This window comes from Schistocerca serialis, chromosome 1 (genome assembly GCF_023864345.2).
Source record: "Schistocerca serialis cubense isolate TAMUIC-IGC-003099 chromosome 1, iqSchSeri2.2, whole genome shotgun sequence".
In the NCBI taxonomy this organism is placed as follows: Eukaryota; Metazoa; Arthropoda; class Insecta; order Orthoptera; family Acrididae; genus Schistocerca; species Schistocerca serialis.
Genome location: NC_064638.1, coordinates 404,401,877 through 404,417,495, shown reverse-complemented (window position 1 = coordinate 404,417,495; position 15,619 = coordinate 404,401,877).

The following is a 15,619-nucleotide window of genomic DNA, read 5'->3' as shown; positions in this document are numbered from 1 at the left end:
TTCGGTAGAAAACCAGAGTGTCGCAGATGTTCATAGGCGCTTGCAGAATGTCTACGGAGACCTGACAGTAAACAAAAGCACGGTGAGTCGTTGGGCGACGCGCCTGTCGCCATCGCATCAACACCGCGCAAACTTGCCCAATCTCCCGCGTGTAGGACGGTCGCACACAGCTATGACTCCTGCAATGTTGGAACGTGCGACCCTCTGATTCGAGGTGATCGACGGATCACAATGAAACCACTGGCTGCTCAACTGGAGGTCTCCGTTGGTAGTGCTGGCACACTCGTCGACCAGTTGGAGTACTCAGTCTCGAAAGTGTCTGCCTAACGGAAGACCATAAAGAGCAACGAAGGACAATCTGTGTGGGATTGGTTGCTCTTTACGAGGCTATCGTGACAGATTTGCCGAATTTCGTCACAGGGGATGAAACATGGGTTCATCGCTTCGAACGGGTAACAAAACGGAAATCCTTGAAGTGGCGATACCTTTCCTCCGAAGAAAATGTTCAAAGCCCAACCCTGAACCGGTAAGGTAATGGTGACGGTGTCCTGGGTTTCCGAAGCGGTTACTCTGTTTGACATCTTCACACATGATGCAACTATCATCTCTCAACTGTATTGTGCTACACTCGGGAACAACCGGAACGTGTTCGTCGCCACATAAATGCAAACGAAATTCTCCACAACAACACAAGGCGTCGCACAAGCCTGCGCACCAGAGAGCAGCCCGCAAAATTTCATTGTACAGTTCTTCCTCATCCATCTTACATCCTGGATCTCGCACCTTCCGATTTCCTTTTCAAGGATTCTGTAGCCAAAAGAATGAGGGAGAATATGGTGTACAGGAATACGGAATAAAAGGAACCTGCTTTTAAAAAAAAGTGTTGCCTTACTTGTTAAACGCTACAAGTAGGTACAAAATGGACATTAGAATTCGCAGAGAAATATTTCACGGTTTACAGAAAAGTCTTCCCACTGAAGATCACAACAGCATCCACCTCTTACACAACTCAACAAGTACCGGGTGATCAAAAAGTCAGTATTAATTTGAAAACTTAATAAACCACGGAATAATGTAGATAGAAAGGTAAAAATTGACACACATGCTTGGAATGACATGGGGTTTTATTAGAACCAAAAAAAGTTCACAAAATGTCCGACAGATGGCGCTGGACAGCAAAACGTCAGTGACTGCGCATGAAAATCGTGTATAAAAGGAGCTGTAATGAGAGAGAGAATGAGATGCGCCAGGAGTCGCAGCATGTTGACGTTACCTGAAAAGGCGCCTTCAGTGAAGCTGTATTATCAGAATAGAGAATGTGCTAGTTCGGCGTTACGATCCTATCGCCATAGGAATGGGATTCGAACGGGTAAAGGTCCGTTGACAAATGCAGCTGTGGCGAAACTGATTTCGAAGTTCGAAGCCACGGGTTCTTTAGACGATAGACCCCGTAGTGGCCGACCGAGCACAAGGCGTAATGCTGCTGAGACAGTTCAGGAAGAAATGGAGACTGTAGCGGGTTCGTCTATGCACGGGGAAGTCAGCGCTCGTGCAGTCGCACGTCGCACCGGTATTCCATACACTAGTGTTTGGTTGGCATTTAGGCGTACCCTCCGATGCTATCCATACAAAATCCATCGGCATCATGAACTGTTACCCGTCGATTTAGTGAAGCGGAGGGCATTTGTGGTGTGGGCGTTTCAAAAGATGGCGGAAGATGACGATTGGTTGAGTAACGTGTTGTGGACCGACGAGGGTCTATCAACGCCCACAACTGCAGAATTTGGGCTACCTAAAACCCTAGAACTGTCGTGGAAACACCATCGCACGACGAGAAAGTCACGGTATGGGTTGGATTTACCATATCTACCATTATCGGGCCTTTTTTCTTCGAGGAAATGCTTGATTCTAGTTTTGTAACTGCTACCGTGACGGGTGAGAGGTGTGCCGATATGTTACAGAATTGCATCATCCCCAGCCTGGCTGATAAACACCTGCTGGAACGTACGATGTTTATGCAGGATGGCGCTCCACACCATATTGCTAGATGCGTGAAAGATCTCTTGCGCGCTTCGTTTGGTGATGATCGTGTGCTCAGCCGCCACTTTCGTCATGCTTGGCCTCCCAGGTCCCCAAACCTCAGTCCGTGCGTTTATTGGCTTGGGGGTTACCTGAAGTCGTAAGTGTATCGTGATCGACCGACATCTCTAGGGATGCTGAAAGACAACATCCGACGCCAATGCCACACCATAACTCCGGACATGATTTACAGTACTGTTCACAACATTATTCCTCGACTACAGCCATTGTTGAGGAATGATGGTGGACATATTGAGCATTTCCTAAAAAGAAAATCATCTTTGCTTTGTCTTACTTTGTTACGCTAATTATTGCTATTCTGATCGGATGAAGAAGTGCCATCTGTCGGACATTTTTTGAACTTTTGTATTTTTTGGTTGTAATAAAACCCCTTGTCATTCCAAGCATGTGTGTCAATTTGTACCTCTCTATCTACATTATTCCGTGATTTATACCGTTTTCAAATTTATACTGACCTTTTGTTCACCCGGTATATTCAAATTGGAGATAGGTTCTTGTTATTACAAGACAGTTTATTTCAAAACCGGTTTTCTTGCATTACTGACCTGACATTCTCGTTATCGTCTTCTCCAGGAATTCTACCTGTACAACAACCAAGAGTTGAGCGAGGTGTGTTCGCCAGCGCTGCAACTCTGCGCGTTGCTGGTTCTCCACGGTTGTACTGCTGGCTGCGTAACTGTTGTGCCTGTACGCCGTCCCGAGACGAGTTCGGAAATTACGACGACACAGAGGCCGCCGCGCGTTTTTCCGCCCGCCGGCTGGAAGCCTGCCTCCGTCCCACCAATGAGCCGGCGGCCGCACTACACGCCGGACACGGGCAGCTAACGACTTTTTCTTGTCGCGCCGTGCGACGCCGGGAAGGCGTGTGTTCTGCTGGGGCTGGGCGGAGCAGTGGCTCGTCCGCCGGTCGACAGCCCGATGTCTCTCTCTCTCTCTCTCTCTCTCTCTTCTCTCTCTCTTTCCCTCTTCCCTGCCTTCCATTCTATCTTGCAGCCAGCTGGCGCAGCACGGCGCTTCGTATGAGCAACGAGTGCTGCAGCCGGAATCGCATTTGGAGAACTCCAGCTCCGCCATGGAACTGGTCCCCCCGCACGCTTCCTCGGCACATCTTGGCACGCAGGCCGGCGGACGAAAAAGGGATCTGAGGCTCTCGCCTGCGGCTTCCAAGGAAGGCCGCCGCGCAGGAGGGAAAAAAGAAAGTCGTGTTCCGTGTACTTATTCACTAAGGGCGCGGCCGGCTGATTTCAGTGCTGCGCGAGTCGCCTCGGACGTTGGCACACGTGCCGCGGTCATCGTACGACGACGAGTCAAACGAAAACCGGGTCTTGCAAAACAAACACAAAATATCGCCAGTGGCCTTAACTTTAGGATTTGTTGCTACAGTATGCAATGCCCCAGCCTTATGAATGCTACTTAAATCAAGCTAGTGAGTAGGAGAGCCAGGTTCGAGTCCCGACGTCGGTCCAAACTTTCATTCGTCACTTCTACATCTACATCTACATTTATACTCCGCAAGCCACCCAACGGTGTGTGGCGGAGGGCACATTACGTGCCACTGTCATTACCTCCCTTTTCTGTTACAGTCGCGTATGGTTCGCGGGAAGAACGACTGTCTGAAAGCCTCCGTGCGCGCTCGAATCTCTCTAATTTTACATTCGTGGTCTCCTCGGGAGGTATAAGTAGAGGGACGCAAGATATTCGATACCTCATCCAGAAACGCACGCTCTCGAAACCTGGCGAGCAAGCTACACCGCGATGCAGAGCGCCTCTCTTGCAGAGTCTGCCACTTGAGTTTATTAAACATCTCCGTAACGCTATCACGGTTACCAAATAACCCTGTGACGAAACGCGCCGCTCTTCTTTGGATCTTCTCTATCTCCTCCGTCAACCCGATCTGGTACGGATCCCACACTGACGAGCAATACTCAAGTATAGGTCGAACGAGTGTTTTGTAAGCCACCTCCTTTGTTGATGGACTACATTTTCTAAGGACTCTCCCAATGAATCTCAACCTGGTACCCGCCTTAACAACAATTAATTTTATATGATCATTCCACTTCAGGCTGTATACGGCCATCACAGATTCGGAGACTTCAAAAAGTCTCTGGAAACACATAGTTTCATTCGATTAAAGCACCTATGCCTGGGTTGCAAAACGGAATGCCCCGTTTCGTTCTATGCTGATAACGATGATGTGTGGTTTGTGGGGCGTTCAACCGCACGGTTATCAGCGCCCGTACAAATTCCCAACCTGTGCTCAGTCAAAACTCGCCTCTTTCATAAATCAGGATGAAAGGATGAGGACAACACAAACACCCAGTCATCCCGGGTCAGTTGAAAATCCCTGACCCCGCCGGAAGTCGAACCCGGGACCTCGCGCTCAGGAAGCGAGAACGTAACCGCGAGACCAGGAGCTGCGGACTGCTATGCTGAGGTGATATTCAAATGGTGTTGGAGAGTCTCTGCAATGCTGTTCGAATTTAGAGGGATTACTGAACGGGCCGAATCTTGAATGGGAATTTGGAATGAGGATGAAGGCGTGCTAGCGTAGTCCGCGCAGCTGTGCAAAGCCAGTGCGCCAGTGTGACGTAGTGGTTGGTGCACGTGTCTAAAGAGCAGGAGATCCGCGTTTGAATCCCGGCCATGGTACAGATATTCATTCGTTGCTTCAGTCTGCATATATACCGTAGATTTCTGAGACTTGAAAAGGTGTCTAGAATTGTATACGAGGGTTGTAACTTGAATAGTGGCAACTATTTATTCACAACCGAAACAAAAGAGTTACTTGTTTGCTCCTCTTACCGTCCTTCAAAGTAGTCACCACCGTTGTGTAGAACCCATTGCCAGCAATGTGGAAGGCGTAGTATACCGTTAGCAGAGCCTGTTCTCTTGGTGGTGAGAATGGAGCGGTCTACTGCCTGTCGAATCTCTGCAACAGTTTAGAAGTGAATGCCAATAAGTGGTTCCTTTATCTTCGGGATCAAATCAAAGTAACAAGGACTTAAGTCCGGGTAGTATGGTGAATGGTACAGTACTTCCCAGTCACATCGACCGAACAGAGCAGCCACAGCCTGCGATGTATGTGCCCGCGCATTGTCGTGCAAAATGATGAGTGGGTTCCGCAGAAAGCGTCGCCGCTTCTTTCGCAAAGCTCGTCGCAGGTGATGCTCCAAAACCGAACGGTAATACTGTGCACTAACGGTCTGCCGTTGAGTAACGTAATGCGTTAGGATAACACCATCACAGTCGTACACAAGAATCACCATAACTTCAGACCGCTCCATTCGCACCATCAACAGAACAGGCACTGCTAACGGTATACTACGCCTTCCACATAGCTGGCAACGGGCTCTACACAACGCTGGTGACTGCTTTGAAGGATAGTAACAGGTCCAAACATGTAACTCTTTTGTATCGGTTGTGAATAAATAGTTGCGACTACTTAATTCCCAACCCTCACAGATTCATTTGATTAACTCAAGTTAATGCCTCTCGGTATCCTTTAATATCACTTCTCACAACACCAATACTTCGAATTATTTGGATCGGCAGCCTCACTATAAAAGGTTCAGTGTGTGAGACAAGGGGACTGTACTAGACAGAAGTCACTGGCCCATCTGGCAAGAAGACCGAGCGTTCGTTCATGAGGATCATCAAAAAGTAGGGAAATGCAGAAAATTATGTATAAGCTTAGGCTTTCATCACACAGAGATTACAATGGACACTAGAAATGACGGCATACGGGGATCTAAAACACTTACAGGTGAAGAGACTGTTAAAGGGACGTGCCGATACAATTTAAAAGCGCAAATGGTTTTATAAACATTTACATCCTTGTACACATTGACGAATAGTGGTTTGTCCTATCTTTATATTCTCTAATAGATACTGCTTCTTTACACTATGACAATTAGTGTTCAGTTTAGCCTTTGTAACAACCTTAGACATGTCCAGTCCTTACTGACAGCAGGTAAAACCAACAAACTACTTGTCTTTATGTGTTCGATCGACGCATAAATGGAACTACAAAAAGATTAGGACGGCGCTTTACCCTTGACAATGAGAGCTGCGCATCTCAGTTCTCCACCTGTCCTCGGCGAACTGCCTCCCTTTTCCTTAGGGCTGCTTCCAACTCCTTTCGCCACAGTCCCCACTTCACACTTACACTAACGGCCCCAACTCCATACCAACACCCGCTGCCCTCACTGCGCATTCTGCACCTGTACTTCGATACACAAATCTTGCCCTCTGTCCCCTGTTGACTTGCTGTCTCATCAACAACCACAGTGACGAGCTCTCACCGTGCACTCACTTCCCTGCTGCTGTATTGCCTCTCCTCCACTTCCCAGATGAACTTATCGATATAACTGTAACCTGTATACCACATGTTGTGTGTGAATTCGTACACAGCGGTAAGGAAAGGTGGGCTACAGAATGGCGTGGCAACTATCGTCGTAGGAAAGCTGGACATGAGTATACTTGTAAATGATAAGTGAACAAGTAACACAGCAAACAGAAGAGTTACTTAACTTGCCTTTCACCAAACGTACAAAGACTCATTACAAATGATGCAACAAAAAACAGAGTCCAACTATTACAACAGCAGCAAAGGAGGTGACGGAGCCGCGACTAGGCGGCGTCTGTGTGGGCTTCAGGTATCGGCGTGGCTCCGAGCGAAAGTGGGCTGTCGCTGCCGCCGGCCGTCTTACACTACTGGCCATTAAAACTGCTACACCAAGAAGAAATACAGATGATAAACGGGCATTCATTGGACAAATATATTACACTAGAACTCACATGTTATTACATTTTCAGAAAATTTGGGTGCATAGATCCTGAGAAATCAGTACCCAGAACAACCACCTCTGGCCGAAATAACGACTTGTCTTTATGTGTTCGATCGACGCATAAATGGAACTATAGAAAGATTAGGACGGCGCTTTACCCTTGACAATGAGTGCTGCGCCTGGGCATTGAGTCAAACAGAGCATGGATGGCGTGTACGGGTACAGCTGCTCATGCAGCTTCAACACGATACCACAGTTCATCAAAAGTAGTGACTGGCGTATTGTGACGAGCCAGTTGCTCGGCCACCATTGACCAGACGTTTTCAGTTGGTGAGATATCTGGAGAATCCGCTGGCCAGGGCAGCAGTCGAACATTTTCTGTATCCAGAAAGGCCCATACAGGACCTGCAACATGCGGTCGTGCATTATCCTGCTGAAATGTAGGGTTTCGCAGGAATCGAATGAAGGGTAGAGCCACGGGTCGGGTCGTAACACATCTGAAGTGTAACGTCCACTGTTCAAAGTGCCGTTACTGCGAACAAGAGGTGACCGAAAAGTGTAACCATACCATCACGCCGGGTGATACGCTAGTATGGAGATGTTGAATACACGATTCCAATGTGCGTTCACCGTGATGTCGCCAAACACGGATGCCACCATCATGATGCAGTAAACAGAACCTGGATTCATCTGAAAAAATGACGTTCTGCCATTCGTACACCCAGGTTCGTCGTTGAGTACACCATCGCAGGCGCTCCTGTCTGTGATGCAGCGTCAAGAGTAACCGCAGCCACGGTCTCCGAGCTGATAGTCCATGCTGCTGCAAACGTCGTCGAACTGTTCGTGCAGATGGTTGTTGTCTTGCAAGCGTCCCCATCTGTTGACTCAGGGATCGAGACGTGGCTGCACGATCCGTTACACCATGCGTATAAGATGCCTGTCATCTCGACTGCTCGTGATACGAGGCCGTTGGGATCCAGCACGGCGTTCCGTATTACCCTCCTGAACCCAGCGATTCAGTATTCTGCTAACAGTCATTGGATATCGACCAATGCCAGCAGCAGCGTCGCAGTACGATAAACCGCAATCGCGATAGCCTACAATCCGACCTTTATCAAAGACGGAAACGTGATGGTACGCATTTCTCCTCCTTACACGCCCGTCAACTGCTGTTTGTTTATGGGAAATGGGTTGGAAACTTTCCGCATGTCAGCACGTTGTAGGTGTCGCCACCGGCGCCAACCTTGTGTGAATGCTCTGGAAAGCTAATCATTTGCATATCACAGCATCTTGTTCGTGTCGGTTAAATTTCGTGTCTGTAGCGCGTCATCTTCGTGGTGTAGCAGTTTTAATGGCCAGTAGTGTATATTGCGGCTTCAGAGAGCGCTCGAAGGACAGAACTGCTGGAAACGTGGCTCAGCAGACGCGCAACACTGCGTCCACCAGATTCCATGCAACTATCGGCGTCAGATAGAGACTTGCAGTTACGTTGCTATTACACACGTGGGATGGTACCCACGTCTGATACCGCATCTATTACATTCATTGGGAAAGCAACACTTTCCAGCTGCTGTCACAGCTCCATTCTGGGTTTGCAAAATAGTCTTGGAGTCGCTATTGTTGCATAACGACTCCAGGTGCGTAAGCGTCCTGACGAACGTTTTTGAGAAATGGTTGCGTTTTCTGTGTCTAGGATTCCCAGTGCTCTCTTCGGCAAGCGCGTTGCCAGCCACATTCTCTGTCGCCGGAAACCCGTTTCTCTCGTGACTGAATCATCAAGTTTCTCACCTTCTCCTGTTAAATAGAATTTATCTGCCTCTCCAGACTGAGGTCTTACTAAGTCACATGTGATTCTGTCAGAGGTGGCAAAGAACTTGCATGATCTGCTGAATGCAGTGGACAGTCTCTTCAAAAGCTTTACAGCTTGGTTATCGACAAGGTTAAAATGAGGGAATGTGAAGAGGTAAAGTCCGCGCCACAAGCCTGCCAATGGGCTATTGGTCTGGCAGTAGAAGAGTGCAGCCTTAATTGGCTGGGGCACTAGGAGGGTGATGGCGGCGGGCCTACTGCTCTGGTCCCTTTTACCCCCGGGAAAGATCGGCGGTACTCATTCCAATAACAGTGTGATTGAACCTGGAGCCATCCTGGAGGGACTGGAACGAGGAAGAAATCGCCACCCTTATCCAGTATTGACCCAGGGCCTTACCGGGACGGAGACTAGGGCTAGGCCACGATAGCCATAAAAAGTTATGCTAAGTGAATAAAATTAGTAAATCGGACACTAGAACTTCCAATACATTTCACTGTTTGGGATGCAAAAACAACTGACGATGGCCAAAGCAAAGAGGATACTAAACGCACATTGGCACTGGAAAAAAATGGTTCAAATGGCTCTGAGCACTATGCGACTTAACTTCTGAGGTCATCAGTCGCCTAGAACTTAGAACTAATTAAACCTAACTAACCTAAGGACATCACACACATCCACGCCCGAGGCAGGATTCGAACCTGCGACCGTAGCGGTCACGCGGTTCCAGACTGAAGCGCCTTTAACCGCACGGCCAGGCACTGGAAAGGAAAAAGCCATCTGAAAAAGACAAACTCGTTGACATCGGACATAAGTGTGTTAGGATGCCTTTTTTGAAGGTATTAGTCTGAAGTGTACCCTTGTTCTGAAGGAAAACATCGGAGATAACCGGTTCAGACAAGAAGAGAACAGAAGGTTTTAAAATGCAGTGATACAAGAAGAATGCTGGCGATTAGATGAGAATCACGAGTAACGAATAAGTGGTACTGGATCGAAATGAGGGGGAGATATTTATGGCACGACTCAACTGGAAAAAGAGAAATGCCGAACCATCAACAGATCGTCAATTTGTAATTTAAGGATGAGTAAAAGTTGTAGACGCAGATTATGGCTTGAATACAATAAGCAGCTTCAAATGAATGTAGGTTGCAGTAGTTAATAAAGGTGCGTAGGACAAAGTAGCCTGGAGTGCTACACCAAACCAGTCTTCGGTCTGAAGACCACAACAACAACTATTGCAACAAGTGTCTATGCGTACGGCGGATGGAGAAAAATGTGGACACTTCAAAAACACAACATGTTACGATGCCTATCACGGTGCAGAAAAACCGCAGAAAAACAGCTTGCAATCGTCTCGGAAGAATCACACAGGTCCTGTGTGATTTTCAGCGGAAACTGATGCCGTTCTTCCAGCCAAATATTGGAAAGTTTGGACAACGGAGTTCCATAGCGATCACGTACCCTTATCTCCAAACTAGACAACAAGACTCAATAAGTAGTGACATCCGGTGACTGTAGCGGCCAAGGGAGAGACGAGAATTCATCCTCGTGCTCGTAAAACCATCCCTGTAGGATGTGAGTTATGTGATGTGAACAGGGGGCCTGCCGTCTCGAAGCATAGCAACACTGTGCCGCCCCCTTAGCTAGTGGTCAGCGTGTCTGGCTGCCATGAAAGGGCCCGGATTCGATCTTCGGTGGATCGAATTTTCTCCTCTCGGGGACTGGGTGTCGTGTTAACCTCACTATCATCTCATCACCATCGACACGCAAATCGCCCCATATGGCGTCAACTGCAGACACTTACAACTCAGGCACCGAACTTCCCCCGGTGAGGAATCACTGCCATCATTGCCACACCATCAATGTCATAAGGTCATACAACACTATTGGGCAGTAAACATTGTACCATGGGATGTACATGATCAGCCAAAATAGCCACATAATCCTTGGCAGCAATGCGCCCTTGTAGTCTAACCACTCGGCCAATGGAATACCACGGTATGGGTGCCCAAAGCCATCACAGAACCCCCCGACATATTTCACTGTTGGGACGTTAACTCAGCCAGAAGTTGGAATTCCAACTCACACGGCAAATCTGTGATTCTGGAGCACGCTTCGTTTTGTTTTGCTGCTGAGAGGGTTCGCGAGTGCAACAGTCAATTCTGCAGTGATTATGGCGCTGTCCTCTTATGTTTTGTCACAGTCATTTTCAGTGGCCGTCTCTCACTCCGCTCAATACACAGTTTTGTCCATGTTGTGACTTAGCAGGTGATATTTTTCCGCTTCCTCTGTATATGATATAAGTTGTTGAGAGCAGCACCAATAACTTGCTCGCGTTCGAATTTACTTTGCTCCGACATTATGCATTCATAATTATACAGAACACTGCTATGACCACGACTGACAGCGTATTGAGGACATTGCGCAGCTGCGTTCGTCATCAAATGACAACAGTGCCGTCTACAGGTTTGACTAACATCTACATTTATGAAACTTCCTGGCAGTTTAAAACTGTGTGCTGGACCGAGACTCCAACTAGGGACCTTTGCCTTTCGCGGGCAAGTGCTCTTCTGTGAAGTTTGGAAGGTAGGAAACAAGGTACTGGCAGAGCTGAAGCTGTGAGGACGGGTCGTGAGTCGTGCTTGGCTAGCTCAGATGGTAGACCACTTGCCCGCGAAAGGCAAAGGTCCCGAGTTCGAGTCTCGGTCCGGCACACACTTTTAAACTGGGAGGAAGTTTCATATGAGCGCACACTCCGCTGCAGAGCGAAAATATCAATCTGATCAACATTTATGTTTAAACAAGCACTCTCGAAGTGTTTCTATACGTTTGCCCCTGTATGATACCGTCAAATTTTCGGCAGAATTTTTCTGAAATATTGTGTATGTGTGAAGTGAAAATTCTTAGTTTTATGCCTAAATGATGCAAACTAATTGTTATGTGATTGCAGGTTTCCTCACTCTATTCCAATTATAACATTTTTTCGGCTGATCAATCGAGTGGTGATGCCTTGTTGCAACGTTTCAATGAGTTTCACCTTCAGTGGAAGTTACCTTCGCCTGAAGCCGATGGGTACGATAATCATACAAACGTTGCTACAAGACGACTCTGCGACTAGTCTGATCCCCGAAGAAGATTTTCATCAAGTTGTATATACATTTCATATATTTTGTTGTCATTAATGTTAATACCAAAGGCTTCTTTCGCATGTTAAAAGCATGAGTGACCGTAATATTTGAGGAGGAGGAAGGGGGGAGAAACAACCCCTTCCACACACACGCACACACGCTCACACATTGACCGATACCGACTCCTAGATTCGTGCCTGTTGGTAGATATCTGTGCTCACGGAAATACACTACTGGCCATTAAAATTGCTACACCACGAAGATGACGTGCTACAGACGCGAAATTTAACAGACAGGAAGAAGATGCTTTGATATGTAAATGATTAGCTTTTCAGAGCGTTCACACAAAGTTAGCGCCGGTGGCGACACCTACAACGACATGAGGAAAGTTTCCAACCGATATCTCATACACAAACAGCAGTTGACCGGCGTTGCCTGGTGAAACGTTGTTGTGATGCCTCGTGTAAGGAGGAGAAGTGCGTACCATCACGTTTCCGACTTTGATAAAGGTCGGATTGTAGCCTATCGCGACTGGGGTTTATCGTATCGCGACATTGCTCCTCGCGTTGGTCGAGATCCAATGACTGTTAGCAGAATATGGAATCGGTGGGTTCAGGAGGGTAATACGGATCGCCGTGCTGGATCGCAACGGCCGCGTATCACTAGCAGTCTAGATGACAGGCATCTTATCCGCATGGCTGTAACAGATCGTGCAGCCACGTCTCGAACCCTCAGTCAACAGATGGGGACGTTTCCTAGCCAACAATCATCTGCACCAACAGTTCGACGACGTTTTCAGCAGCATGGACTATCAGCTCGGAGACCATGGCTGTGGTTACCCTTGACGCTGCATCACAGACAGGAGAGCCTGCGATGGTGTACTCAACAACGAACCTGTGTGCACGAATGCAAAAACGTCATTTTTTCGGATGAATCCAGGTTCTGTTTACAGCATCGTGATGGTCGCAACCGTGTTTGGCGACATAGCGGTGAATACACATTGGAATCGTGTATTCGTCATCGCCATACTGGCGTATCACCCAGCGTGATGGTATGGGGTGCCATTGGTTACACGTCTCGGTCACCTCTTGTTCGCATTGACAGCACTTTGAACAGTGGACGCTACGTTTCAGATGTATTACGACCCATGGCTTTACCCTTCATTGGATCCCTGCAAAACCCTACATTTCAGCAGGATAATGCACGACTGCGTGTTGCAGGTCCTGTACGGACCTTACTGGATACAGAAAATGTTCGACTACTGCCCTGGCCAGCGGATTCTCCAGATATCTCACCAATTGGAAACGTCTGGTCAATGGCGGCCGAGCAACTGGCTCGTCACAATACGCCAGTCACTACTTTTGATGGACTGTGGTATCGTGTTGAAGCTGCATGGGCAGCTGTACCTGTACACGCCATCCAAGCTCTGTTTGACTCAATTCCCAGGCGTATCAAGGCCGTTATTATGGTGTTTGTTCTGAGTACTAATTTCTCAGGATGTATGCTCCCAAATTGCGTGAAAATGTAATCACATGTCAGTTCTAGTATAATATATTTGTCCAATGAATACCCGTTTATCATCTGTATGTCTTCTTGGTGTAGCAATTTTAATGGCCAGTAGTATAGAATCAAGTCTGTTGATCCTTTCTTCAGCTGAAGCTGATACGAATCCTTCAGTTTCCATTGGGAAGAAAAGTGGAAGCTGTGGTTCAAGATGGCGTGGCACAGGCGTAAAGGTGTGGGAGCGGCCGGCACTCTGTCACTGCCGTCGGGAGATATTTAAAACCGCGCCGCGCTGAGCCGCGCCTTGCCTTCACGATGTGCCAGTGACAGCCGCTCGCCATAAGAGCTGAGAGATCAGGTTGCGCCGCGATATGAACCGGCAGATAACATTAAGAAATTAATTGCTTCCGGCATATGGGTTTTCCGAGCCGGGGGAGAAATGTTATTTCAGAGGGGCCCGGCGCTGGCGCTGACATGTCCGGGCCGAGGGGCGGTGCGATCCCTCCCATACAGCAGCGGGGCGCTGCGTCCCTGACGTTTATTATTTCACTACGTCGCCGGCTGCTGAAGAGGCGTCAGCGGAAGCGGTCCGAAACTTTCAGTTTCATGAAACACTCGTCAAGTTGTAGTATCCTACATTTACCATATCAGTGAATTACTAACATTTGAATCGCACAGCGCATACAAATTGTGGGGATTAGAAATAGACTGATAACACGGTCGTCCGTAAATTAGTTTCGTTAGTACTATATTTTGAAAATACAATCAGTCTTTGAACGAGATTTATTACAAATCACTCTTGCGGCCCAACCAATAATATTGCTTAAGTGCGTGGGATCCATACGAAATACATACTAACGTATACACAAAAGCGCAATTTGTTCGCTGGTTTATTTGACCAACGGGAGACAGTCCGCACTAGTAGATGCTATAAGGTACACAGTATCTATCCCACGAAAAATATTTCTTTTTTTTCCTTGGGTTTATTAGTCTTCTAATTTCTTCTTCTATTCCTCCCTCCTCATTTGACAATATCCCTTCCACCCAACGTCCTCCATTATTTTATTGGACATATTCCAATCTTGTCTTCCCCTATAATTTTTGCCCTCTGAAATTCCACCCTGATATCAAAACATGTTTCCTATCATCATGTCCAGCCTTTTTGTCGCAGTTTTCCACGTCTTCCATTGCTCACAGATTCTGCGTATACACTCCTCATTCCTTAGCTTATTAGTCTACCTAATTTTCAATAGTCTTCTGTAACACCACATCTCCAATGATTCTATTCCCCCTCTCTTCCGGTTTTTCCACAGTACAGCTGATCTATAGGCACTGTCTAAGGAGGATCTCAATTAATGGACCGTGTCACACTAACGTAAATAGATGTGTTGATGTACATTTTACTGTCTATCGTTATTTTTGAGATTTAACAATCATCTATACACATACGGACATGGCCATATGAACAAGGTGCTCTTTGGTTGTAAATGTTTTATTTCTGACAAACCTTTCCATAATGTAATATGTTTTATCCTTTGATACAAAAACTTAGCATAAGGTTCCAACTCACCATGAAAAAGATTCTTACCTATGTCCAGGAGATGACAGCAATGTGTGTCGAAACTGGTTGTCGAAAATTAAGAAGTATTTATGCGATCTTGGCTATAGAAAGCATTGTACTCCTCCTTATTTTCATCTGCCTTCGGTTTACTCTAGTCCATATTGTGTACTCATTATACTATTGATTGCATCCCATAGAGCCTGTTAATTCTTCTTCATTTTCACTGGGGATAGCAACATCATTAGTGGACCTGATCACTGATGTCCTTTCACCTTGAACTTTAATCCCACTCTTGATTCTTTCATTTATTTCCGTCGTTGCTTCTTCGGCGTACTGAGTTAACAGCAGGGGCGAAACACTGCACCACTCTCTTACACCCTTTTCAATCAGAGGATTTCATTCTTTGTCTTTAAATTTTATTGTTTCCTCTTTCTTGTGCATACTGTATACCACCTGCCTTTCCCAATAACTTACTGTTATTTTTCTCAGAATTTCGAACATTTCACACCATTTGACACTGCCGAAAGCTTCTCTCGGTCGACGAATGCTGCGAGGGTGACTTGATTTTTCTTCAGTCTTGCTTCAGTTGTCAAGAGCAACGTCAGGACTGCTTCTGTGGCGCCTTTAACTTCGCTAAAGCCAAACTGAACGTCGTCAAACAGATCCTCATCTTTCTTTTAAATTCTATATTATTCTTGTCAGCAACTTGGATACATGAATTGTTCATGTCATT